Genomic DNA, 26,632 nt, shown 5'->3' with positions numbered 1-26,632 from the left:
CCACAGTCCACGATTGCTTTTCCTTAGCCCATTGTAACCTTGTTTTTTTCTGTTTAGGTGTTAATGATGGCTTTTGTTTAGCTTTTCTGTGTGTAAATCCCATTTCCTTTAGGTGGTTTCTTACAGTTCTGTCACAGACGTTGACCCCAGTTTCCTCCCATTTGTTCCTCATTTGTTTTGTTGTGCATTTTTGATTTTTGAGACATATTGCTTTAAGTTTTCTGTCTTGATGCTTTGATGTCTTCCTTGGTCTACCAGTATGTTTGCCTTTAACAACCTTCCCATGTTGTTTGTATTTGGTCCAGAGTTTAGACACAGCTGACTGTGAACAACCAACATCTTTTGCAACATTGCGTGATGATTTACCCTCTTTTAAGAGTTTGATAATCCTCTCCTTTGTTTCAATTGACATCTCTCGTGTTGGAGCCATGATTCATGTCAGTCCACTTGGTGCAACAGCTCTCCAAGGTGTGATCACTCCTTCTTAGATGCAGAATAACGAGCAGATCTGATATGATGCAGGTATTAGTTTTGGGGATGAAAATTTACAGGGTGATTCCATAATTTATTCCTCAGAATTGAGTGAGTCCATATTTTTTTCCCTCTGCTTGGTCTAAAAAAGTAACCGTTACTGACTGCCACAATTATTTTCCTGATTTCTTATAGTGTTTCTTAAAGCCAGAAAGTTGCCATTTGAAATGACTTTAGTTTTGTGTCATGTCTGTGATCTGCTTTTTTTCTACAAAATTAAACAACTGAATGAACATCCTCCGAGGCCGGTGATTCCATAATTATTGCCAGGGGTTGTAGACAGCCTAACAAGGAATATCTGTAACAAATTTGCGAAAGGTTCAAATGGTTTTTCAGAAAATAATTGGACTACAGATGATACTGGATGGGATTAGTCCTTTGGATCTTGGTCAAAAGGAGAAAAAATTAAAATATGTAGGATGAACTACTGGGCTGCAAAGCTCGCATTTTAGTCATTTACTTTGAAATCAAACACATGCACATAAAATCCATCAGGTCTTATTTTTTGTGCAATTATTTGCTTCCCTTGATGCATTTGATGCTTTTCAAAGTTCACGAGGCTAATGATGAGTCCGCATTGAGCACAAGCCTGAATTTCTACATGGTTAATTTCGATCTTATGTTGATTTTTAAACAAAGCATTAAACAGGTAGAGACTGTAACTACTACTATGTAGACCTGGGTTCCTGTTGGCGTCCTTGAACAAGACACTTAATCTGCATTGTCTCAGTCCACTCAGCTGTTAATGGGTTTCGGCCTTTGCTGGGGAAGTAACCTGAGATGGACTGATGTCCCACTCAGGGGGAGATACAGACTCTAAGTGGCTTCACACTGTGGTTTCCAAAGAAAAGCACCAACCCAAATGAGGCAACTCTTTCATGCAGAAGACGTGCAACCAGAATTTGTATTATGTGAACAGTTAGAAGCCTTGATTTCTTTCTTTCTTTCTTTGTGACTGTTATAATTCGGGATTCTTTCATTGGCATTCGTTCCACCTTTACATGCATATCTGCAGATGTTCAAAGTGAACTGAGGTGCCGAGTGGTACCTCTTGAATCCACAGAGCATGAAAATTTCAAAAGCGTGACTGTACACATTGGCACATGACCAGGTTACAAATTAGTCTGTCTGCAAAAATTAGCACATTTGACACAAGAAATTTGAGTTTTATTTTTAACTGTTGTGGAGGCTAGAAGCAGACTGTGCAAGTGGCTCATGGTTAAATTCATAGTGGGCTTGGCATTCAATAATTTCTTTAAAATACTGACATTTTCAGGATGATTAGTGCAGCATCGACTGATTCTTCTGCGCATCAGAACTTCCAAGTGTCAACTGTACAGCAATAACAGCACCAATATCACAAATTTGACACCCAATATTGCAGCATCACAGAAGTCATTTCTTCTTTATGAAGTTTTATGGTGGCTGCCGATGAAAGTTTTACTGCTTTTACCTTTAGCAACTGATATGGAGTGTCGAGACTGTTATGGGCGAGAAGTCAATTTAAAGGTAAAGTCCATCTCAACCTGTACATGTTGAAGACATGAAGACTTAAACAAACCCATTTACCTTATAGCTGTGGATTATTTATTTTAATCCTCAAAATGTAAATCACTATTGTTTCGTTTTGAGCCCGTTTCCAGCACCCTAAGAGCTTTGTAATTAGACTCCTTTATGCCTCCTTGGCTACAGCAGCATCATGGATATGGATTGGAGGGATTTGCATTTTTGGGGGGAGATTCAATTTGTTTTCATTGTGTGAGGCAAACCCAATCGATCCCACCACAGTAATTGAATCCATCAGTGAATTAGTCTCATTTGGCATAGACTTAAATGCTTTGATCAGAAATTGGTTTGTTTTGAATAAATACTGGAGTCAGGCGTTTTTTTATGCACTCTTAGTGCAGTAGGTTGCACAAAGGGAATACCTTTTGGACCCATGCAGAGCAGGTGGATCTATACAATGGTGTGCTTTACCCTGTCTGTATCATTGGACAAGACACTTCATCTGCATTGTCTCAGTCCACCCAGCTGCAAATAGGAACGACCATAGCTGGGGAAGTAACCTGAGATGGACTGGTGTATTGCAACGGATAAAAGAATATTTAGAGGGGAATCCTGCAAATGGTGATAAAAGCATCAAATTCGGTAGAAATACTCTTTAGACAATCCTCTTTTGAAAATATTGATTGGCCACTTGAATTTTCATTTGGTGGTCAGGTAGGGGTCAATTGAAGAATTACACAGAGGTCAAAATTAAAAGATGCTCTAATCATATTGAAAAATATTCTACATTATTTGCCTGATCATAAAGATTCCAAAAAGGTATAGTTTAGACTATCTGTGACTGAATTCCATGGAGTTACGGGATAAAAACAGGAAGAATGGTGACAAAGGTCAGTGTCATTTTGTACAGGGGTCAAAAGTTAAAGTTGCTCCAATTTTGGTAAAAAGTAATGCAAGTTACTAGTTGAGTTAACACAGTTCTAAAAAGGAATAGTTTGGACGATGTATCATCCTTACTTATGATGTTACGGGGTAACATATGTCACATGTCATAGAATCCAATAGACGTAGATCTTGTTTGACCTTTACTTTGGAGAACAAGCATTCAACACTGTCAACACTATTCCATTTATTAATCCTATTATAATCAACCAGTAATTTGCATCACTTTGTGAGTTGTCATTAGCAACTGTTTGCGTGGAACCAAAGAAGCGGTTGTCAGTAGGATGTAGGGTCACCAACCATCCCTTGAAAAAAACAGAATCATCCTCTATTAGGAACTAAAATATGTATCCTGTATTGAATCAATAAGGGACACACTTTTTCCTTTACTTTTGTGAGAATCAAATATAGACTGTATATAATCAATGAATGACAAAGCCATTTATATTAGAATTTATAGTTATGTGCTAATTCATTGGTCGAAGCACTGTTACTCCGTGTCATTTGCTTAGACGATACCGTAAGAGAGACAATAATGCAATAATGCAGTATGCAATGAAATAATTGCATACTGATCCAGAATGATCCGACTGATCATGATGTCGCAATCTGATATTTAATTCACAAGCTGAAACATGATCTTGTTTTTACCTTGTGCTGTCTTGTCCATGAAGTCATTTTGACGCAATCCTTAAAAGTCTACAAAGTGAAATCCTGATCCAGAATCCGGATCCAGACCACCTAAAATTTATGGAGTCTTCCAAGACCAAACACCAGTGTGTGGAGAAAATCTGTTAAGTAGTTTTGATGTTGCTGGAGGTTTCTTCCTGTTAAAAGGGAGTTTTTCCTTCCCACTGTAGCCAAGTGCTTGCTCACAGGGGGTCGTTTTGACCGTTGGGGTTTTACGTAATTATTGTATGGCCTTGCCTTACAATATAGGTGCCTTGGGGCAACTGTTTGTTGTGATTTGGCGGCTATATAAAAAAAAAAAAAAATGATTGATTGATTGATTGATTGATGTAATCCTCAAAATCCAACAAAGTGAAGTGTAAAACTTGAAATCCTGATCCAAATCCGGATCACCTACAAAATTCAGTGGAGTCTTCTGTGGCCTAATATCTATCTGTGGTGAAAATGTAGTGAGAATCTGTGCAGTAGTTTTGGTGTAATCCTGCTAACAGACAGACAAATAAATAAATAAATAAATGCTGATGATTTTATTACATTCTTGGCAGATGTAATAAGTAAGTACACCCTTTCTGTGAAGGCTCTCAGTTGTCCAGGTGGTTTCCATAGTAGAGAAGCTTGAATCTTCGACTGGACTGGGTTGCTTGATGCGAGGACGTTTCACTTCAAATCACAGAAGCTTTGTCAGCTAAAATTCTTGCTCTGGTAGTCTGACTTCTGTCTTGACCCTTGCAGAGAAGAACACAGAAGCCACAAAAGCTGGAGTTTTAAACCTGACCAGACCCCTCCTACCGAGAGGCAGACTGCTATTGGCTAGTGACTAAACACAAGACACGCTTTGTCCCCTGTTTACAATGGGGTACTCAGGTCAAAGCAGTTTCAGTCTTTTGTTCATGGTAATGAGTCATTCACTGCATCAGGAGAGCCATCAGGAGAGGCGTCAGTCCCATTGTTAGGAGGGACAGCTACCCTGTCATTAGGAGGGTGCTAACTAGAGCACAATAGGTGCTAATTAAAGCAATTGTTTAGTCACTAGCCAATAGCAGGCTGCCTCTTGGTAGGAGGGGTCTGGTCAGGTTTAACACTCCAGCTTTTGTGGCTTCTGTTTGTTCTTCTCTACAAGGGTCAAGACAGAATTCAGACTACCAGAGCAAAAACTTTAGCTGAGGAAGCTTCTGCGATTTGAAGTGAAACGTCCTCGCGTCAAGCAACCCAGTCCAGTCAAAGATTCAAGCTTCTCTACTAAGTGCACCCTTTATTATCACACATGAAGACCATCACTTTTACATCCAGTCTTTTTCAGATAAGTCAGGGGATGGATACATGCACATTCTAAGACACACAGAAATGGTTTATTTGTTTTATACTGTTTTAGGTTACGTCGAGGTCTGTAATTTCAGAAACAGACATTTGTGTTATGCACTGATAAAATAATTTGTTGAATGATATTTTTTTCATGTATTCCTCTCACTCAAAAACATGAAACTGATGAAATTCAACTTTGAGCGTCTTATTATATAAGGATATTACAGAAACGTGGGAAATGTTTGAAGCCATTGTATTTCCTTATGGTTATGGGATTGGACCCCCCACCTCCACTAGCTCAAATAGTGTGGAACATTGAAAAATAAAAAAAATAAAAACTATTTTTTCAGCCAGCCTGCTTGGGTAAAGACCACCTGGTCGGCCGACCCAGTACACAGGTGTTCCTTATTTCAATTTGAGGCAGTTGTCAAGCCGGAGGGGACATGAGGTAATAACACTGGAGCTCTATAGGTCTTGCTTTTTGTGTTGAAGCACTTTGTAGAAGTACAAAACAAGCCCACAAAAGAGGTTTGCACAAATGCATTTCAATAGCAATTATATAATTGTCAGGATGATCCATGAATGTAAATTTTTCACCAGAAATAAAAGGAAACTGTCACATCCACTAAATGATAATAACTCTGTGATGTCTGGAAGCAATGCAGTAATGTTAGCACATCTTAAATATCCCTGACAGTCACGTATACACAGCACTTTGAGGTAATTTGGCAAACTGCTTGACAAGATGGTTCTAAATGCACTGATGGTAGAAACAAAAAGGGATGATTAAGGCTGTTTTAAAACTTATATTGACACAATCAGTGTATAGTTGCTAATGCTATGGGTTTGTCTCAGATATTTAATGGAAAAGTTATTCAAACCATATATCATTTCTTACTCACTTGTGTTACTGTGAAGCAGCAAGAAACAAAGATTCCCGTCACTTCAAAAGGCAGAAAGCAATTAAAGCCTCCTATAATTAGCTGGCATACATAACCGTGTGGGTTTATAACCCTAAGACTGGAGCCTGTGTAAATGTGTGTGTCGTCCCTTTGTATTACAAATGGTTAAGTGTCATGAAGAGCCAATTAATTTTCACAGTACTGAAACGCATGAAAATAAACACTGATAGGGCAGCATTCATTCATATCACAGAGCAACAGACAAACCATATGGATGACGCGGATCAAAAAGGGTGAGCATTTGGTACTTTTGAGCAAAGCATTAGTCAACCAGAAAACAGGAAATAAAACCAATAAGCAAACTTGACAGAGTGTTGTTCTGACAAGAAATGTTCTGGTTTCACTATAATTCAGTGTAACATTCACCAGGATGTCTCCATTTTCACGCATTTATCAACGATTTGACGTGATTAAGTAGATGATGATCAAATGGAGGCAGTTTTACGTGCATTACCTTGCTATGTTGTCAAGTCAGGTCTGGGAGCCTTGTGATGGGTGCCTCATCCATCACACTACAGAAAAACCTTGGCCCTGGATACCAAGCAGACAATCGGTCCATTCCCACTTCTCGAAAGTAACCATCTACCTGCTGCAGCCAGGTGAAACTTAGGTGTCCCCTTGGCCTTCTCCAGCCACTGGCGTCCTCAACATTGAGATACTTGTTTGCTGGATCATGCCAAGAGAAATGCACCACATGGCCAAAATGATGCCTCTACACAATGCAAGTGATATTTCATTCATTTGACATAAAGTCCTTCCTGTAGTACCCAAGGATCCCCGGAGATCCTTTGGCCAGTGGTTAGTGTCCAAGTCTCACAACCATAAAATAAGACAGGAAGCACATGGACCTTGAATACTTGCACCTGTGTTCTCCTACACAGATAATAGCATTGCCAAACTTCTCAATCCAGCAACATGGATGTCAGTGCTGAGACAAGTGAATGTTTCTCCAAGTTCATCACTTGCACCACATACAGATACACTTCTTATGGCAAAATCCAGGAAGCCATTGAAAGCCTGGATCATAGCCTTCATCCAGGATGATCGCAAACTGAGACACTTCAATTCCTCACTCAGCTTCTCAAATGGTGCAATCTCAGCATCCTTTAATTCCATTCCAAGCATCCCATTATTCTTTGCCAATAAAGCCACCTAAACAGCTGGTTTCACTGACCCTACCCAACACCCAGTCCAAGCAAACATTAAACAGTGTACGAGGTCTGTACATAAAGTATAGGTCCTTTTTATTTTTTCAAAAACTACATGGATTTCATTCATATGTTTGTACATCAGACATGCTTGAACCCTCGGGCTCATGCGTGAATTTTTCCAACGCCTGTCGGTGACGGCATTTGCCTGTGAGCACTCCTTGTGGGAGGTGTGGTCCAGCCCCCCTCGTTGGAATTCCTTTGTCTGAGAAGTTGCTGAGAGACTGGCGCTTTGTTTGATCAATTTTTTTTCAAAACCTGTGAGGCACATCGAACTGGACAAGGTTCGAAAAATTCAGCTGGTTTTCGGGTGAAAATTTTAACAGCTGATGAGAGATTTTGAAGTGATTCTGTCGCTTTAAGGACTTCCCACGGAGCGGGACGTCGCGCAGCGCTCCCAGGCGCCATCGTCAGCCTGTTCAAGCTGAAAACCTCCACATTTAAGCCTCTGTGACCCGGGACGTCGTGAGAGAACAGAGAAGTTTCAGAAGAAGTCAGTTTCAGCATTTTATCTGGATATTCCACTGTTAAAGGAGATTTTTTAATGAAAGACGTGTCAGGCGGATTCGCACGTCGGCTTTCAGCCAGTGCAGCGCGGCACAACAGGAAAAAACACCTCCGTTGGAAGCCTTAAGGACAAGTTGGAACATGCCCAACTGTTAAAGAATTTCTCATATACTCACTCAACTGAAAGCCATCAAAAGCCGCCTGGAGTTTACAAATGGTTATCAACACGGAGGTGTTTTTCCTGTGGCGGCGCATCGCGGGCGGGCAGCAAGCCGATGTGCGGATCCGCCCATACGTCTTTCATTAAAAAAAAATCTCCTTTAACAGTGGAATATCCGGATAAAATGCTGAAACTGACTTCTTCTGAAACTTCTCCTGTTCTCTCACGACGTCCTGGATCAACAGAAGCTTAAACTGGAGGTTTTCAGCTTGAAAACAGGCTGACGACGGCGCCTGGGAGCGCTGCGCGATGTCCCGCTCCGTGGGAAGTCCTGAAAGCAACAGAATAACTTCAAAATCTCTCATCAGCCATTAACATTTTCTTCGAAAACCAGCTGAATTTTCGAACCGTGTCCACTTCGATGTGCCTCACAGGTTTTGAAAAAATTTTGATCAAACAAAGCGCCAGTCTCTCAAACAACCTCTCAGACAAAGGATTCTGACGAGGGGGCGGGACCAGTCCTTCCCAAGGTGTGCTCACAGGCGAATGACATCACCGACAGGCGTGGAAAAACTCACGCATGCGCACGAGGGTTCAAGCATGTCTGATGTACAAACATATGAATGAAATCCATATAGTTTTTGAAAAAAATAAAAAGGACCTATACTTTATTGACAGACCTTGTAGATCCACAAGATATTTCTGACAAATGGCAGTATTCTGTGGGGAAAAGGGTTTCTGTCCCTGCTCTGTACAGCACTGTGTAGTATGATGTCCAGCAATTTCATGGGTTATCCTGCAAATCCACTCCAACTACTTCACAGTGCACAGACAGAACATGCAACATTTAGAGAGAGGAACAGTTCTTAACTTACCTGAAAAAGTACTGCATGCAACGGTTCCATCCACATTGATGAAGTCCATCTCAAAGTGCAGCTGACATGTCTCCCACAGATGTAACAGGAGCTAAAGGAGTCAACAGTCACATGAGTGTTAATCCAACTGTCACAGCATCGTCTGTCACCGTTGTTGCCATGGTGCACCCAAGTGCTATAAGGTACACCAAAACAACCTCATGAATGATCATCATAATAATCATAGAAAAAGGGTGAAGCAGAAGCTGTAGGTGGTTTAGTGAGGGATTGTGGGCCAGTGATGATCATGTCAGATTTATCAGAGTTGAGCTGGAGGAAGTTGGCTCACATCCAGGATGTAATATCAGCGAGGCAGTTTGTCAGTATGGAGAGGGTTGTTGTGGTGATGGATTTTGTGGAGATGTGTATCTTGACATCATCAGCATAATGGAGGCTGTGTCTGCATATGATGTTACATAGAGGGAGGCTATAGAGGATAACGAGAAGATAAATAAATTAACAGAGAGACAGGTGGCTTTATTCATCCCCGTGTTATAGCAGCGATACACAAGAACACTATTACAAAGCAAAAGAACAATACAGATAACAGTTTAGAAGTTAAAAAGTACAGTTACACAGGTTAAAAATGAAAAAAAGGTCTGTTAAAATACTGTATAAATGGTATTAAGAATAATCTGTGATAGTGTGGTGCTGAGGAGTGATTCAGTTCAGAGGTACCTCCTGTGACCTCCTGTAGTACAGTGAGGAAACGGAACTGAGGAGAAGGTCAAAGTTCATTTTAAAGCGCACCGATTCATCTACTTGCAACGCTGCTGGTGTCGCTTTACGTTCATCTCAGCATCTTTTCTTATGAAATCATATTAGATGTGGACGGCTGACTTGCAAACTTGCATTCCAGATGTGAAAAAATCGCAGACTCTACTGGGAGGAGCGTCAGAGGAAGATCCAGGATTTTACTCTGCATCTGGCTTGGAAACTTGGAAAGTATGGGATGAGCTGCTTCGTCTGCTACTACCGTGACCCGGATAAGTGTCAAAAAATGAATGAATGTAAATTTAGTGACAAGAGTGAAACTGCAGATTTTCCTCAGACTGGCTATTAAAGGATCAGATCCTCACCAAGCAAAACGTACAAAAATTCGTTCATTGACTTGTAATTATTATTCTTCTAACTCTAACATGCATTCTAACTTCTAACTCTTACATGCTCATACTGCTGAGAGTATTTTAACATTGCATTTTATGTTAAATTATATATATATATATATATATATTATATTATATATATATATATATAATATATATATACACACACACACACACACACACACACACACAGTAGTGTTCAGAATAATAGTAGTACTGTGTGACTAAAAGATTAATCCAGGTTTTGAGTATATTTCTTATTGTTACATGGGAAACAAGGTACCAGTAGATTCAGGAGATTCTCACAAATCCAACAAGACCAAGCATTCATGATATGCACACTCTTAAGGCTATGAAATTGGGCTATTCGTAAAAAAAGTAGAAAAGGGGGTGTTCACAATAATAGTAGCATCTGCTGTTGACGCTACAAACTCAAAACTATTATGTTCAAACTGCTTTTTAGCAATCCTGTGAATCACTAAACTAGTATTTAGTTGTATAACCACAGTTTTTCATAATTTTGTCACATCTGCGAGGCATTAATTTTGTTGGTTTGGAACCAAGATTTTGCTCATTTACTAGTGTGCTTGGGGTCATTGTCTTGTTGAAACACCCATTTCAAGGGCATGTCCTCTTCAGCATAAGGCAACATGACCTCTTCAAGTATTTTGACATATCCAAACTGATCCATGATACCTGGTATGCGATATATAGACCCAACACCATAGTAGGAGGAACATGCCCATATCATGATGCTTGCACCACCATGCTTCACTGTCTTCACTGTGAACTGTGTCTTGAATTCAGAGTTTGGGGGTCATCTCACAAACTGTCTGCGGCCCTTGGACCCAAAAAGAACAATTTTACTCTCATCAGTCCACAAAATATTCCTCCATTTCTCTTTAGGCCAGTTGATGTGTTCTTTGGCAAATTGTAACCTCTTCTGCACATGTCTTTTATTTAACAGAGGGAATTTGCAGGGGATTCTTGCAAATAAATTAGCTTCACACAGGCGTCTTCTAACTGTCACAGCACTTACAGGTAACTCCAGACTGTCTTTGATCATCCTGGAGCTGATCAATGGCCATTCTGGTTATTCTTCTATCCATTTTGATGGTTGTTTTCCATTTTCTTCCACGTGTCTCTGGTTTTTTTGTCCATTTTAAAGCACTGGAGATCATTGTAGATGAACAGCCTATAATTTTTTGCACCTGAGTATAAGTTTCCCCTCTCCAATCAACTTTTTAATCAAACTACGCTGTTCTTCTGAACAATGTCTTGAACGTCTCATTTTCCTCAGGCTTTCAAAGAGAAAAGCATGTTCAACAGGTGCTGGCTTCATCCTTAAATAGGGGACACCTGATTCACACCTGTTTGTTCAACAAAATTGACAAACTCACTGACTGAATGCCACACTACTATTATTGTGAACACCCCCTTTTTGACTTTTATTTATTTTATTTTTTTACTAATAGCCCAATTTCATAGCCTTAAGAGTGTGCATATCATGAATGCTTGGTCTTGTTGGATTTGTGAGAATCTACTGAATCTACTGGTACCTTGTTTCCCATGTAACAATAAGAAATATACTCAAAACCTGGATTAATCTTTTTAGTCACATAGCACTACTTATTCTGAACACTACGTGTGTGTATGTATGTATGTATGTATGTATGTATGTATGTATATGTATGTATATATATATATATACATACATACACACATATACACAGTGTTCATGTCTGTTGTTTCCCTGTACACCAGCAATGTAGCACAATATTGTGTCTGTTTGTTCCACTGTGTACAAAATAACTTAAACAGATGAGCAGATTTTAATCTGACTTTGTGGGAATATTCACTGGGTTTGCATCTTATCATCATTAGCTCTCATAAAGGATCAGTCAAAAGGTCAACAAAGATATTAGTCCAGAAAATATGTTTTCCTGGATGTCTCTGCAATCAATTTGGCTAAAGAGGTCATACAAAGTTTATAGCAATCAGCTAATCATTTGTCATTAAGTAGCATAAGTGATGTCCATAATAACATGAATACCATACATAATGAGGACATAATGAGATGATGTCATAACACTGAAAACCATTCCCTGTTGCGAGACCCTTGGTGGGTGGAGAAAGAGAGCCAACATTCTCCCCAAAACAAGTCATTTAAGGATTACAGCTACTACCAAAGTGTAAAATTAAGGTAAAAATGTTACTTACTTGTAGTTCACCTTTAGGGCCCCTTCACACATAGTGCAAATACATACAACTCCAGGGTGACTCACCAGGCCCAGCGCCATAAAAAAATATTAAGGGGGCGATGAGTTTATCACAGGGGGCGGATTCGCCTCCCCCCCCCCCCCCCCCAAAAAAAAGTGCGCACCACCATCTGCCTCTGAGCGTGCGTAATGAATTGGGTGCGCTCCTGGAAAGCTCGTGTATTTAAGGCTACACCGTTGTAAGAGACTGACTGAGTAAGAGTAAAGAGTGATGACAGTATTTTTTTAATTATCATTTGAACGTATAGACCCTCAGTCAAGTGATATCCTGCATACCACAAAACCAAACCAACAACTGATCTGAGAAATGACACGAGACAGTAGATTAACCCATACAGCCTCCATCACAAGCGCAAACACAGCGCAATTGGGCACCACAGGCTTTTAAGGTGGCAGTAATTAAACCATTACTTAAAAAACGGCTGTGTCCGTGGTGGCAGCGCCCTCTCATGCCTGAAGCCCGCACTTCAGGCAGGGCGCCCTCTGGTAGTGGATCAGCAGTACCCTCCTCTCTGGCGGCCCACACAACAGGACCCCCCTTCAACGGGCGCCTCCTGGCGCCCGACCAGGTTTATCCGGGTGTCGGCGGTAGAAATCGGCCAGGAGGGCCGGGTCCAGGATGAAGCTCCTCTTCACCCAGGAGCGTTCTTCGGGTCCATACCCCTCCCAGTCCACCAAATACTGGAACCCCCGGCCCATTCGACGGACGTCCAGGAGCCGGCGCACTGTCCAAGCCGGCTCCTCGTCAATGATCCGGGCAGGAGGCGGCGCCGGACCGGGAGCACAGAGGGGTGAGTGTGGTGTGGTTTCAATCTGGACACATGGAAAACCGGATGGATCCGCAGTGAAGCCGGGAGTTGGAGCTTCACTGCGGCAGGCTGAGGATCTTGAGGATTTTAAATGGTCCAATGTACCTGTCTTTCAACTTAGGAGAGTCCACTTGGAGGGGGATGTCCTTCGTTGATAACCAGGGCTGGTGTGCAGGGGCCGGGGACCGCCGGCGGTCTGCATGGGCCTTAGCCCTCGTCCGGGCCTTTAACAAGGCAGAACGGCGGTGCACCACACCCGACGGCACCTCCACAGGTGGGCCTGGACCAAGGGCACACCGACCTCTCCCTCCACCACGGGAAACAATGGGGGCTGGTACCCCGACACACCACACCTCAAATGGGGAGAGGCCGGTGGCAGAAGACACCTGGCTGTTATGTGCATACTCGATCCAGGCCAGATGGTTACTCCAGGCCGTCGGGTGCGCGGATGTCACACAGAGGAGGGTCTGTTCCAACTCTTGGTTGGCCCGTCTGCCTGTCCGTTCGTCTGTGGGTGGTACCCGGACGAGAGGCTCACGGTGGCCCCCAGTTCTCTGCAGAAACTCCTCCAGACTTGAGAGGAAAACTGGGGACCACGATCCGAGACTACGTCAGTTGGTATCCCATGCAGACGACTGTGGTGGACCAGGAGGTCTGCTGTCCCTGGGCCGTTAGGAGCTTCGGGAGGACCACGAAGTGGGCCGCCTTGGAGAATCGGTCCACTATCGTGAGGATGGTGGTGTTGTCCTGGGACGGCGGGAGGCCCGTGACGAAATCCAGACCGATATGGGACCAGGGGCGATGAGGCACAGGAAGCGCTGGAGAAGGCCTTGGGACCTTTTGTGGTCTGCCTTGCCCCTAGCACAGGTGGTGCAGGCCCTGGATGTACTCCGGACGTCGGCCTCCATAGACGCCCACCAGAAGCGCTGCCGGACAACTGTCACGGTCCTTCGCACCCCTGGATGACAGGAGAGCTTGAACCGTGACAGAAGTCCATACTGCAGCTCTGGCCTCTGGTGGGATGTACAGTCGGTTCTTCGGCCCAGTTCTGGGATCCGTGCTCCATGCCAGGGCCTCCCGGACAGTCTTCTCCACGTCCCAGGAGAGGGTGGCCACGATAGTGGACTCCGGAATGATGGGCTCCGGTGGATCCGACAGCTCAGTTTTGATTTCGTCTTCATGTACCCGGGACAAGGCATCCAATCTCTGGTTCTTGGTCCCGGGCGATAGGTGATCTGGAAGTCAAAACGTCCGAAGAACAGTGCCAGGGGCTTGCCTGGGGTTCAGCCGCCTGGTGGTCCTGATATACTCCAGGTTCCGATGGTCAGTGAAAACCGTGAACGGCACAGACGCTCCCTCCACCGTGTCTCCACTCCTCAAGAGCTCTTTCACCGCAAGGAGTTCCCGATTGCCGACGTCATAGTTCTGTTCAGCGGGGTCAACCTGCGAGAAAAGTAGGCACACGGGTGAAGAACCTTATCGGTCTCTCCGCTCTGGGATAGCATGGCTCCTATCCCTGACAGAGGCGTCCACTTCAACCACAAACTGGCTCTATGGTCGGGCTGCACCAGAACTGGTGCAGACGAGAACCGCGTTTCAACTCCTTGAACGCGGCTTCGCACCGATCCGACCAGGTGAAGGGGACTTTTGGAGAGGGTCAGGGCTGTCAGGGGGCTAACTACCTGACTGGCCCTTAATGAACTCTGTAGAAATTTGCAAAGCCGAGGAACTGTTGCAGCTTCCTGCGCTTGTTGGTTGGGGCCAATCTCTCACCGCCGCAACCTTGGCCGGATCAGGGGCGACGGAGTTGGAGAGATGATGAACCCCAGGAAGGACAAAGAGGTGCGTGAAACTCACACTTCTCGCCCTTCACAAACGCCGGTTCTCCAACAACCGCTGCTGGACCTGACGTACATGCTGGACATGAGTCTCAGGGTCCGGGGAAAAATGAGTATGTCATCCAGATATACGAAGGCGAATCGGTGCAGGAAGTCCCGCAAGACGTCGTTTACCAATGCTTGGAACATCGCGGGGGCTTAGTGAGGCCGAACGGCATGACCAGGTACTCAAAATGACCTAATGGGGTGTTAAATGCCGTCTTCCATTCGTCTCCCTTCCGGATCCGAACCAGGTGATACGCATTCCTAAGGTCCAGTTTGGTGAAAATTTGGGCTCCATGCAGGGGCGTGAACACTGAATCCAACAGGGATAAAGGGTATCGATTATGAACCGTTATGTCGTTCACCCCCTGTAATCAATGCATGGACGGAGTCCGCCATCTTTCTTGCCCACAAAAAAAACCTGCACCCATTGGGGAGGTGGAATTCGGATCAGCCTGGCAGCTAATGAGTCCCGGATGTAGGTCTCCATTGATTCGCGCTCAGGACTGAGAGTTGTACAGCCTGCTGGATGGGTACTCAGCGCCCGGGACCAAATCAATGGCACAATCATACGGACAGTGCGGGGGAAGGGTGAGCGCCAGATCCTTGCTGAAGACGTCAGCAAGGTCGGTACTCAACCGGCACCACCGTCAGATTGGGAGGGACTTTAACCTCCTCATTAGCATTTACACCGGGAGGAACCGAGGATCCTAAACACTTCCAGTGGCAGGTTTCGCTCCACTGAGTCACAACCCCAGACGGCCAATCAATCCGGGATTGTGTTTAATCATCCATGGGAAGCCCAAAATCACGCGGGAGGTAGAAGGAGTTACAAAAACTCATCTCCTCCAGTGATTCCCAGACACTACCAGGGTTACAGGTAGTGTCTTGTGTGTGATAAAGGGAGAAGAGTGCCATCTAGTGCTCGAACCTTCACTGGCGAAGAAAGCGCCACCAGAGGGAGCCCTACCTCCCTTGCCCATCTGCTATCCAGCAGATTCCCTTCTGACCCCGTGTCCACCAGTGCTGGGGCTTGAAGGGTTAAATCCCCGCTCAGGATTTTAACTGGGTCGTGTTGACAGATGTGTATGACCCACGTGAATGTTTTGACCCTCCCTCAGCCCAGTCTCTAAGGGCAGGCGTTTGTGTTTTGACCGTTTGAGGCAGTCTCTCTGCTGATGCTCACTCGAGCCGCAGACAAAACACTCCCCGCAGACCAGCCTCCTCTGTCTGAATGTGGCCCTGCTCGTGTCCCTAGCACCGTCAGCAGGGGGAGCTGTAGCCGCACGGAGCACTGTGGCTGTGGAGCGTGGGGAAGACGGCTCTCTTCGGACCGGGAGGAAGAGGGACGGCTTGTGCCTGACCACGCCCTTTGCCTCGCTCCCGTCGGCGTTCTTCTAACCGATTGTCCAATCGTATAACCAAATCAATAAGCTCAGCCAATCCGCGGTTCCTCCTTAGCCACCAGGTGCTCCTTCAGGACGACGACAGTCCGTTGAAGGCGGCGCGGAGCGCAGTCATATTCCAGCCGGATCTCGCAGCCGTGATGCAGAAGTCGACTGCATTTTGGCTGCGCTCCGGCGCCCCTGTCTCATTGACAGCAGCACAGTAGACGCGGTTTCGCCTCTGTTAGGGTGATCAAAAACAGTTCTGAGCTCCCTCACAAACCCAGTATAAGAGGCGAGGAGCCGTGAACTTTGTTCCCAAAGTGCTGTAGCCCAAGCGCGTGCCTCACCTCGAAGCAAATTAATCACGTAAGCCACCTTGCTGGTGTCAGACGCGTACATCACGGGACGTTGTGCAAAGACGAGCGAACACTGCATAAGAAAGTCCGCGTGTCTCCACACAACCTCCGTACGGCTCTGGGGGGCTTATGTATGCTTCAGGGGATGGTGGGGGGGTCGTTGAATGACCAGTGTAATGTCTGTATTCGGCACCGGGTCGGCAGGAGGAGCTGCAGCAGCACCCTGAGCGCACGCTTCCACCTGCATGGTGAGAGCCTCCATCCTGCGATTAAGGATGACGTTTTGCTCGGTCATCAGGTCCATCCGAGCGGTAAAGGCAGTGAGGATGTTCTGCAACTCACCAATCACGCCTCCAGCCGACGCCTGCACAGATGGTTGACGCCCCTCGGATCCATGACGTTGACCGAGATATCCTGTTGGGGAAAGTGTAGTGACACGGACCCACAACAGGGGCAAATGACGGTCAATAGATGAGCCAAAAGGTAACAATTTAATGTTGTGAATGTGCACAACGAATATACAGACAATCTCAGAATCTGATAGCAGTCAATACACAAAGGTGACGTGTGGGCAGGCTCGAGGATAGAAGACGTCTGTCCTGATAGAGCCGGAACCACACGATTTCCGCCGCCACCGAACCTGGTGATACTGGAGCCGCCAAGTCCCGAATTCCCAGGTGATCACCGTCTCCGACTGTCGGATCTGGTACTGCTGGCGAGGAGCACAAACAGTGAGATCTGGGTGTGTGCATACCCAGTAACAAAAACAGTCAGAAGGTGGAAAGTCACCTCTAATCACACACTCATGCAGCTCCTGTCTGACCACTTATCTGGTTGGGGTGTGAAGCGAAGCCGTCGCTGATCACACCAAAACGCCAATCCCACAGATAAGGCAACACCCACAGGAAAACGGCTGCAAAGAAGTTCAGACTATCAAGTCAGTGTTAAGTTCAGACACAGCAGAGAATATTACCTTCACAGGTAGATGATATCTCTGCAATGAGGTGGAGATGACGTCCGGGTTTTATGCAGTAGTATGATGAAGTGTAGATGGGTGACAGCTGTCATGAGATAATGAGTGACAGGTGTCACCCCCGGCTGTGTCCGTGGTGGCAGCCCTCTTGTGCCTGAAGCCCGCACTTCAGGCAGGGCACCCTCTGGTGGTGGCCCAGCAGTACCTCCTCTTCTGGCGGCCCACACAACATATATATAATACACACACACACATATATATATATATATATATATATATATATGAGGTCTATTAGACAATAAACCAACCTTTTTTTTTTTTTTTTGGAAACTATATGGATTTGAATGACGTGCAATTCCACCAATCATGCTTGAACCCTCATGCGCATGCGTGAGTTTTTTCACTGGTGTCGGTGACGTCATTCCCTGTGGGCAGGCCTTGAGTGAGATGTGGTTCAGCCCTCTCGGCTGAATTCCTTTGTTTCACACGCTGCTCCAGACGGCGCGCGTCTTTATCAAAATTTTTTCTGGACCTGTGAGGAATATCCGAGTGGATACTATTCGCGAAATTAAGCTGGTTTTCGTGAAAAGTTTAACGGCTGATGGAGATTATGGGGTTTTCTGTCGGTGTAAGGACTTCCCACAGAGCGGGACGTCCTGCAGCGCTTCCAGGCACCGTCGTCGGCCTGTTTTCGACCTGAAAACATCCTAATTAATGGCTTAATTCACCCGGACATCGTGAGAGAACAGAGAAGATTCAGAAGAGGACTTTATGCGGACATTCCACTGTTAAGGCATTTTTTTAATGAAACGTGCGCGCAAATTCGCCGATCTCACGGAAACGACTCGGCGAATTTGCGCGCACGTCTTTCATTTCACTTGTGCGCCGCGACAGGAAAAACCTCCGTGTCGAAATCATTTGTAATTCAGGCTGCTTTTGATGCTTTCAACAAGTGAGTGTTGTGTGTTGGGGGGTGTGGCTGATATTTGGTGTTCTTTTCTTTCTTTGCTCTTCAGGTGGCATGGAAACTGATTTGTCTGTGGAGAAGGTGCTGGCTGAGAGTCCTCACCCTCATCAACCATCATGTTAGCACCTGTGACTGTGTGCTCACATGCAACCTTAAAGACTTTCAGCTGAAGCAGATAATGCATGGCGTTCTGCATCTTAAGTCATGTGTGATTCAAGCAGAACTGCCGGGAAACTCGACCTTGTGATGTTCATTTGTGAGACGCTGAGGACCGCGCCTGGGTTTTGACACACGAGCCCGTGAAGCAAGGAAGGGTAGGGACACATGCTGTCAGCACACATCAAAGGTGTTAAGTGTTTGACTATTGTTGATAGTACTTGGTGTTTTGTTACACAGTATACTTGAATTGTGATGAGAATTGTGCAGCTTGCTTCTCACTGCTGTGGCTGTGGATAAGTGATCCTCCCACCTGTTGTGAGAAGCTGCTCATTTGCATAAAGTTAAAAAAGATACAGACCTGAATGTTGCTGATAGTTGTGTCTTTTGAAAGATATTGTTGTAACTGCTGACTTAACTCACCTCTTCTTTGCTTCACAAGAGTCAGTTTGTCGTGTCCACCTGGGGGGTGTTTGGCGGTGGTAGTGGGTCCAGGAGCGCCGGCTTTGATCCTTGTGGGCGCTGGAGAGCGTGCCAACAGTCACTCCCACCAAAGACGCTATTTTTGTTTTACACTTTATTGACAGCGGGTGAAATAACTATATGTTTTTGGAACCGCTTTTCTGGTTATTTGTAGCGCTGGGTTCCGTCTGACGCAGGTCCGCTCCTCAACCCCGCGTCGACACTAACAAGTGGTACCTGAGAATTGTTTAAGCTTGGCATGTTCCAACTTGCCCGTTAAGGTTTCCAACGGAGGTGTTTTTTCCTGTCGCGACCCCCTGCGGTCGGTCCGGCCCGACATGCGACTCTGCCCGCCGCACGTTTCTTTCATTACAAAATGTCCGTTAACAATGGAATTTCCGAATAAACTCCTCATGCCGACTTCTTCTGAAAGTTCTCTGTTCTCTGACGACTTCCTGGTCAACAGAGCCTGAAATGTGGAAGTTTTCAACTTGAAACGGCGAGACGCTGCCGCTCGCCTCGAGCGCAGATCGCCATCAGGCGCCGTGGGCCATCTTAAAGCGACACTAACAGACCAAAATCTCTCATCAGCCATTAAATTTTACCGAAAAACCGCTGAATTTATCGAATGGTGTCCACTCAGTTTGTGCCTTACAGTTTGAAAAAATTTGATCAAACAATGCAGCAGTCTCTGAGCCATTCCTAAACAATGAAAAAAACGATGAGAGGGTGGGCCCTCCTCACTCAAAGACTGCCCACAGGCGAAATGGACGTAACCGACAGGCGTGAAAAAACTCTTGCTGCCCCACGAGGGTTCAAGCATGTCTGATATAATCACACGTGATTCAAATCCATATGGTTTTTGAAAAAATAATAAGGTCGGATACTTTTCTAATAGACCTCGTATATATAAATGTTTGTAATGGTTACATACACTTCATAATGCAAAATCTTGGACACCTCATCAGTGATAGTACCTGGGGTCATGGGGGTTTCGGGTCTTTCAACTTCAGACCCCCTCGCCCAGCGACCCGCCGGGAGTGATCAAATCCCGCCTGTGTCCAAGAAGCCGTCGCCCCTGCTTGTCCCTCCTGATCCACCCCACCGTGAAGCTCTCTCTGCAGCCTCGAATGCTGCAGTGATGGCCTTTCTCTTGCGTGCTCCGTGATACCCAGAGCTATAGGCCTTGCAGAGTGACTTTCCTGCAAAGCCCCTTACTCCAACTTCGACGGGAAGGCACCTCGCATGCCACCCCCGTCTGCGACCACTCCTCCACCAGCTCAGCATACTTTCTCCCTCTTCCTCTCACTGGCTTCCTCCATCTCTCCTCCCAGGGCACTGTAAGCTCCAGCATAATAACCTGCTTAGATGACTCTGAAAACAGAACGATTGTCTGGTCTAAGACTGGTTCCAAGATGTTTTCAGGAAAGCGAAGCTGTTTCCCCAGGTCCCACCCTCAACTGCCAGTCCTTCCCTGCACCAAGGAGACCTGTCTGGGCCATATATATATATATCAGCATCTTGATATGGCACACCTATCACAGATTTAGACTGGTTTGTGAACAATATTTGAGGGAAATGGTGATATTGTGTATGTGGAAAAAGTTTTAGCTCTTTGAGTTAATCTCATACAAAATGGAAGCAAAACCAAAAGTGTTGTTTTAATATTTTGTTGAGTGTGTATATATATATATATATATATATATATATATATATATATATATATATATATATATATAATAAACATCCTGTTTCAGTGTATGCTGATGTGGAAAGCTGCATCTGTAGTCTCTGATGTCTGTGATTTTCAGTACTTGGGTTATCGTGGCACTCCATCAGAACAAATCCTTTCCTGACAGCATGACTACCCGCTTGTCGTACTGCCTGCTGGGACCAGTGTAGGAGTCTATTGTCAGTGAAAAGGAACAAAAAAAATAAATAAACCCACAAGGCTGAGACAATCTCAGTTCAATGGAAAATGATGACATGGCTGTAAAATGTGATTGAGATTAAACTACTTATTTTCCTCGGGTGCAGGAGTTCAACAGGTACAGATTAAATGCAGCTTTCCAACATCATAGTTTAAACAAACTACGTTTGTTTGAACTAAATTGTAATTAACCAGAAACACCTAGTTCTGTTAAACCTCCATACATAAAAAAATATGTCAGCTAAATTCTGTTTGGAGAGGTTTATCGACTTATACATAAAATAAACAATTTTGCTTTAATAACTCATTGGTGATTCTTAGACTACGGGCACTTATTATGTCCTTTGATCATATTGTATGAAAAACAGAAAAAAGGGGAAATTTCACACTTTTATAGTTATCTTTACAATGAAAGTGTGTTAAGAAATTTGTTCTAGTAGTCTATGATGACTTTTTCACCTTTTTTCAGCATCATTATATGCAAATATTGCCGTTTTGTGCTTGTCCCACACCCAGACTTTTGATCTTCAATGATAAAAATGAATGGTAAAGAAATGTTTTTTCTAATGTTTTAAAATATCTCTGAATAAAATCAGTAAAATAATCAAAACATAATTGGGGTATTCAATGTCATACAACTGTTGTGATTTTTTTAAACAAACTGTAGTTGTCCCACACTATTGCCGTAATTTCCACCACAACACTGTAATGTCCCTAAACAGTTTGTATGAAAGATTGTTTGGGTAGTTTCTATGGAGAGAAACAGTGACTCAGAGCACATGTATATAGCGCCAAATCACAACAAACAGTTGCCCCAAGGCGCTTTATATTGTAAGGCAATGGTGTGGTGGAAATTACATTTACAAGGCCATTAGTGCCCATAGTTAAAGAATCACCCTCATGTGTTTTCCAACTAGTTAATACATTTTCTTTAGTTCTATTTTTTCCAGTCTTGTGTTTTCACATCCATTTTTAATTTAATTTAATTTAATTATCTTTCACTTCCTTTAATTAAAAAAAAAACAATCTTGCACCCACTCCCTTTTAGTCAGATCCAGTCGAACATTTAAGAAGGTTTCTTCCCCAAACTTTTGACAAAGTTTCAAGAAAATCGGTTCAGTAGTTTTTGCATAATCCTGCTAACAAACAAACCAACCAATCAACCAACTTAGCAGACATGCGTGAAAATACAATATCTATGTACAGATCACCAAAACAAATTCAATGTGCACAAACCCGCAAATACATAATGGTGGCTAATACATCATCATGAATTAAAAATTGAAATACCCAAAGACTAATGTGACCGGGTCCCAACAATTAATTGAAGGAATGAAGGTCTGTTAAATTTTGCATGAAGAATGGTCTTTCACAACAGTATGCTGCCACACACACACACACACACACGTCATATTTGTAAAATGACAAAATGCAGCAGGTAAACAACATCTTCATGAGATCAAAGAACGACATTTTGAGACATATGATGAGATGGAAGCTTCATCATATGTCCTTTTGAGGTGTCTTCCTTCTTTCTGAAAATGTCAGTTTGGTGATCTGTAATCTGTAATCATATTTAAAAATTCTCTTGCATTTCCTTGAAAGTCGCTCTGGATGATGAACAACAGATAAATGTTTAAAATCTCGATACAATATACATTGGAGTTGATTGTAACGGTTCTCATTGGGAACTCAAGCATGTTTGTGAAGTTGTTATACTGCAATTTAATATTTAGCCCTGCCAAATTATGTTGATTTTAAATCCCTGGCTTCCTCCTTGGTCCAGAGCCTCTTATGCTTTAGTGATGGGGTGTTCTCATAAACATAGGTGAGATCACATTTCTATTTGATGCCTGCAACACGTTCATCACCTTCTTCAATTCCTTATTTGTGATTTGAGGTTTTGGTGGATCATTACGACTTTAATTTGTTAATTCCTGGGTGTTAATTTGGACCTCCTTCCCATTATGTCTAATCCGTGTGTTCCCCTGCTCCTTATGTTCTTGTACAACAGGTTGGCACTGAGATAACGCAGGAGAATCCTGGCTTGTGGAGATCAAGAATTGTATTGCAGAAGACTTTGCTATATACTTAAAAAAAAAAAAATTCCCCCTGCTCTTAAAAGCAAGAAGGCACTGGATCTTCAAATATAAGATACTTTAAATACAGTTAAAAGTACCTCAAATTATGCCCATCATCATCACCATCCTATCTCCTGCAACCAGTTCAGGGCTACTGGTGGCTTCAAATTGGTCTTGTTGGGTAACATTTGGGTCCAGTTCACATCCATGGACAATATGTTGCATGATTTGGTTCGGGTGGCCACATGGGCGCTCAGCTGAGTTGACCTGCCCCCTTCTGGGCAATTGAGGACCATAAGGTAGGGATTATGCCCATTCATCATTCAGAAGCTTCCATCCATTTCTGAAGCATTCTACAGTCATCCTTGCTGTTTAAGCAGGTATTCATCTTTGGCTATGTAAACTGGTGAACCCCTGAAAATGTGATGTAATTAATAATGTAATTAACCACTTCAAACCTTTTAGCTAATATGAAGTAAATGACTGGTGAAAGAATAGCGGCATCAAAGCATCTCTTAGTCCATTCAGGTGACATTGCATTTACATCAGTGTGGACCAACTTGGCCGATTTCCCCAGAAAATGTACATCAACATGACGAATATTCAGTTGGCATCCAGTCCATTGCAAGATGCATCACTCACAGTAAATGATAAACAACTCTTGGCCTGTTCACATAACATTGCCTTTGTATCATTACTGACTAACTTGCTCAGTTTCTCAAGACAAAGAAGGCCAATGTGACCAATGTGTCTTCAGAAGACCTTTGGTCTATTCGAAGAGGCATCACTGACAAAATAATGAACATCTCAGAGCCCATTTGGTGTGTTTACAACATGGCAGACAGATGAGAAGTTGATGACAATACTCTTTCAGCTGTCAATCAAGGGTAAAAACTGAAATTAATCTAATTTGCAACTCTTAATTTTAAATCATTTTAGATGAAAATAAAAAAGACACCTTAATATTGTTTGGTTTAAAAAGGAATATGTGCAACACATCAAAACTGAGTTTGAATATTTTTAGCTAAGGTTTACGTAAACCTGTCTGCAAATATACCTTGTGCATATAAGGCTATTAAACACCACCGAGCATCATTTTTGCACAAATTCTCAAGCTGACCTCTGCATCAGTCACACCCACACTCCCTCTCTGCTGCAGATGCCTTGTTAGTAGAATATACTGTGGTTTTTGGTGGGGAGGTAATAATCATTTGAAGATGATACTGCTGGAAGTGCCTCCGGCATGTTGAAAATGCAGAGTCAGAGCTTCCTCTTTAATAATGATTCCTCTCTGTTTAGAAGTTAGGAATCTTTTCAGTTTTATGCTGAATAATGTAGGAAAGTGAAATGAAATGTCAATGTTCCTGTCAATCACAGTGACACCTTCACTTAATTTACATTCAAAAGTGTGTCACAATTTGTAACATTAGCTACATAATTAATGTCTAATGCAGGATTTTCTTCAGGCTAAGTATGAAGAACCAACCCAAATTCATTTTAGAGTTACTCCCTGACTGCTTTCTGGCCTACTCCCTTTCTTTTACCCTCAGGTTTTTGCATTTTTTTTCTCTTTGGTGAAGTTGACAAAATTATATATATATATATATATAGAGAGAGAGAGAGAGAGAGAGAGAGAGAGATAGAGAGATAGAGAGATAGAGAGAGAGAGATAGAGAGATAGAGAGATAGAGAGATAGATAGATAGATAGATAGATAGATAGATAGATAGATAGATAGATAGATAGATAGATAGATAGATAGATAGATAGATAGATAGATAGATAGATAGATAGATAGATAGATAGATAGATAGATAGATAGATAGATAGATAGATAGATAGATAGATAGATAGATAGATAGATAGATAGGAAACACAGACGTTCTTTGGACAAAGAGAGTGATTTGTACCAAATATGGCAAAAGTGGCATTAATGAACCAAGGCCAATTAAATCTGTGTAGGTGGACATCGATTCAAGGACTCCAAGAATCCAGGGGAAATATACTAACAAATATAATAACTTACTGAGCAGTTCTTCAGCAAAAAATTGAGAACTTTGCAAAATGCTATTTTGGTGGTTCCTAGAGATGGGGAGCTTTAAAAAGTTTCGACAATTAGATTTTTCTTGCCTGTAGGCAGCCTCCTAAGAATTACAGAAAAAAGAAGTTATTAGGCAGTTTTCTGTTTTTCATTTCTGCTGTTTGTTAAGAAATTCTTGTATATTTTGTAAAACCCTTGTAACTGTTAGAATGGCCTAAGCAGTGGTTCACCCCTCTGACTCTGGTCTGCTTGAGGTTTCTTCCTCATAATCAGAGGGAGTTTTTCCTTACCACTGTCACCTGTTGGGTTGTTCAGGGGGATTGGTAAGGTTAGACAGTGAAGCGCCTTGAGACAGCACTGTTGTGATTTGGCACTGTATAAATGAAACAAATTGAACAGAAATTTTACAGCAAAAATCGAACAGTGTGAAAAAAAGGCATTATTTTTTACATGGATCCAGTCATGAAGTCCAACTTACTGTGACTACAACCCCTGGCAAAAATTATGGAATCACCGGCCTCGGAGGATGTTCATTCAGTTGTTTAATTTTGTAGGAAAAAAGCAGATCACAGACATGACACAAAACTAAAGTCATTTCAAATGGCAACTTTCTGGCTTTAAGAAACACTAAGAAATAAGGAAAAAAAATTGTGGCAGTCAGTAACGGTTACTTTTTTAGATCAAGCAGAGGGAAAAAAATATGGACTCACTCAATTCTGAGGAAAAAATTATGGAATCATGAAAAACAAAAGAACACTCCAACACATCACTAGTATTTTGTTGCACCACCTCTGGCTTTTATAACAGCTTGCAGTCTCTGAGGCATGGACTTAATGAGTGACAAACAGTACTCTTCATCAATCTGGCTCCAACTTTCTCTGATTGCTGTTGCCAGATCAGCTTTGCAGGTTGGAGCCTCGTCATGGACCATTTTCTTCAACTTCCACCAAAGTTTTTCAATTGGATTAAGATCCGGACTATTTGCAGGCCATGACATTGACCCTATGTGTCTTTTTGCAAGGAATGTTTTCACAGTTTTTGCTCTATGGCAAGATGCATTATCATCTTGAAAAATGATTTCATCATCCCCAAACATCCTTTCAATTGATGGGATAAGAAAGTGTCCAAAATATCAACGTAAACTTGTGCATTTATTGATGATGTAATGACAGCCATCTCCCCAGTGCCTTTACCTGACATGCAGCCCCATATCATCAATGACTGTGGAAATTTACATGTTCTCTTCAGGCAGTCATCTTTATAAATCTCATTGGAACGGCACCAAACAAAAGTTCCAGCATCATCACCTTGCCCAATGCAGATTCGAGATTCATCACTGAATATGACTTTCATCCAGTCATCCACAGTCCACGATTGCTTTTCCTTAGCCCATTGTAACCTTGTTTTTTTTCTGTTTAGGTGTTAATGATGGCTTTTGTTTAGCTTTTCTGTGTGTAAATCCCATTTCCTTTAGGTGGTTTCT

This window comes from Thalassophryne amazonica, chromosome 13, assembly GCF_902500255.1.
Source record: "Thalassophryne amazonica chromosome 13, fThaAma1.1, whole genome shotgun sequence".
Lineage (NCBI taxonomy): Eukaryota > Metazoa > Chordata > Actinopteri > Batrachoidiformes > Batrachoididae > Thalassophryne > Thalassophryne amazonica.
The sequence above is the reverse complement of the archived record's forward strand: the minus strand, read 5'-3'. Positions refer to the sequence as shown.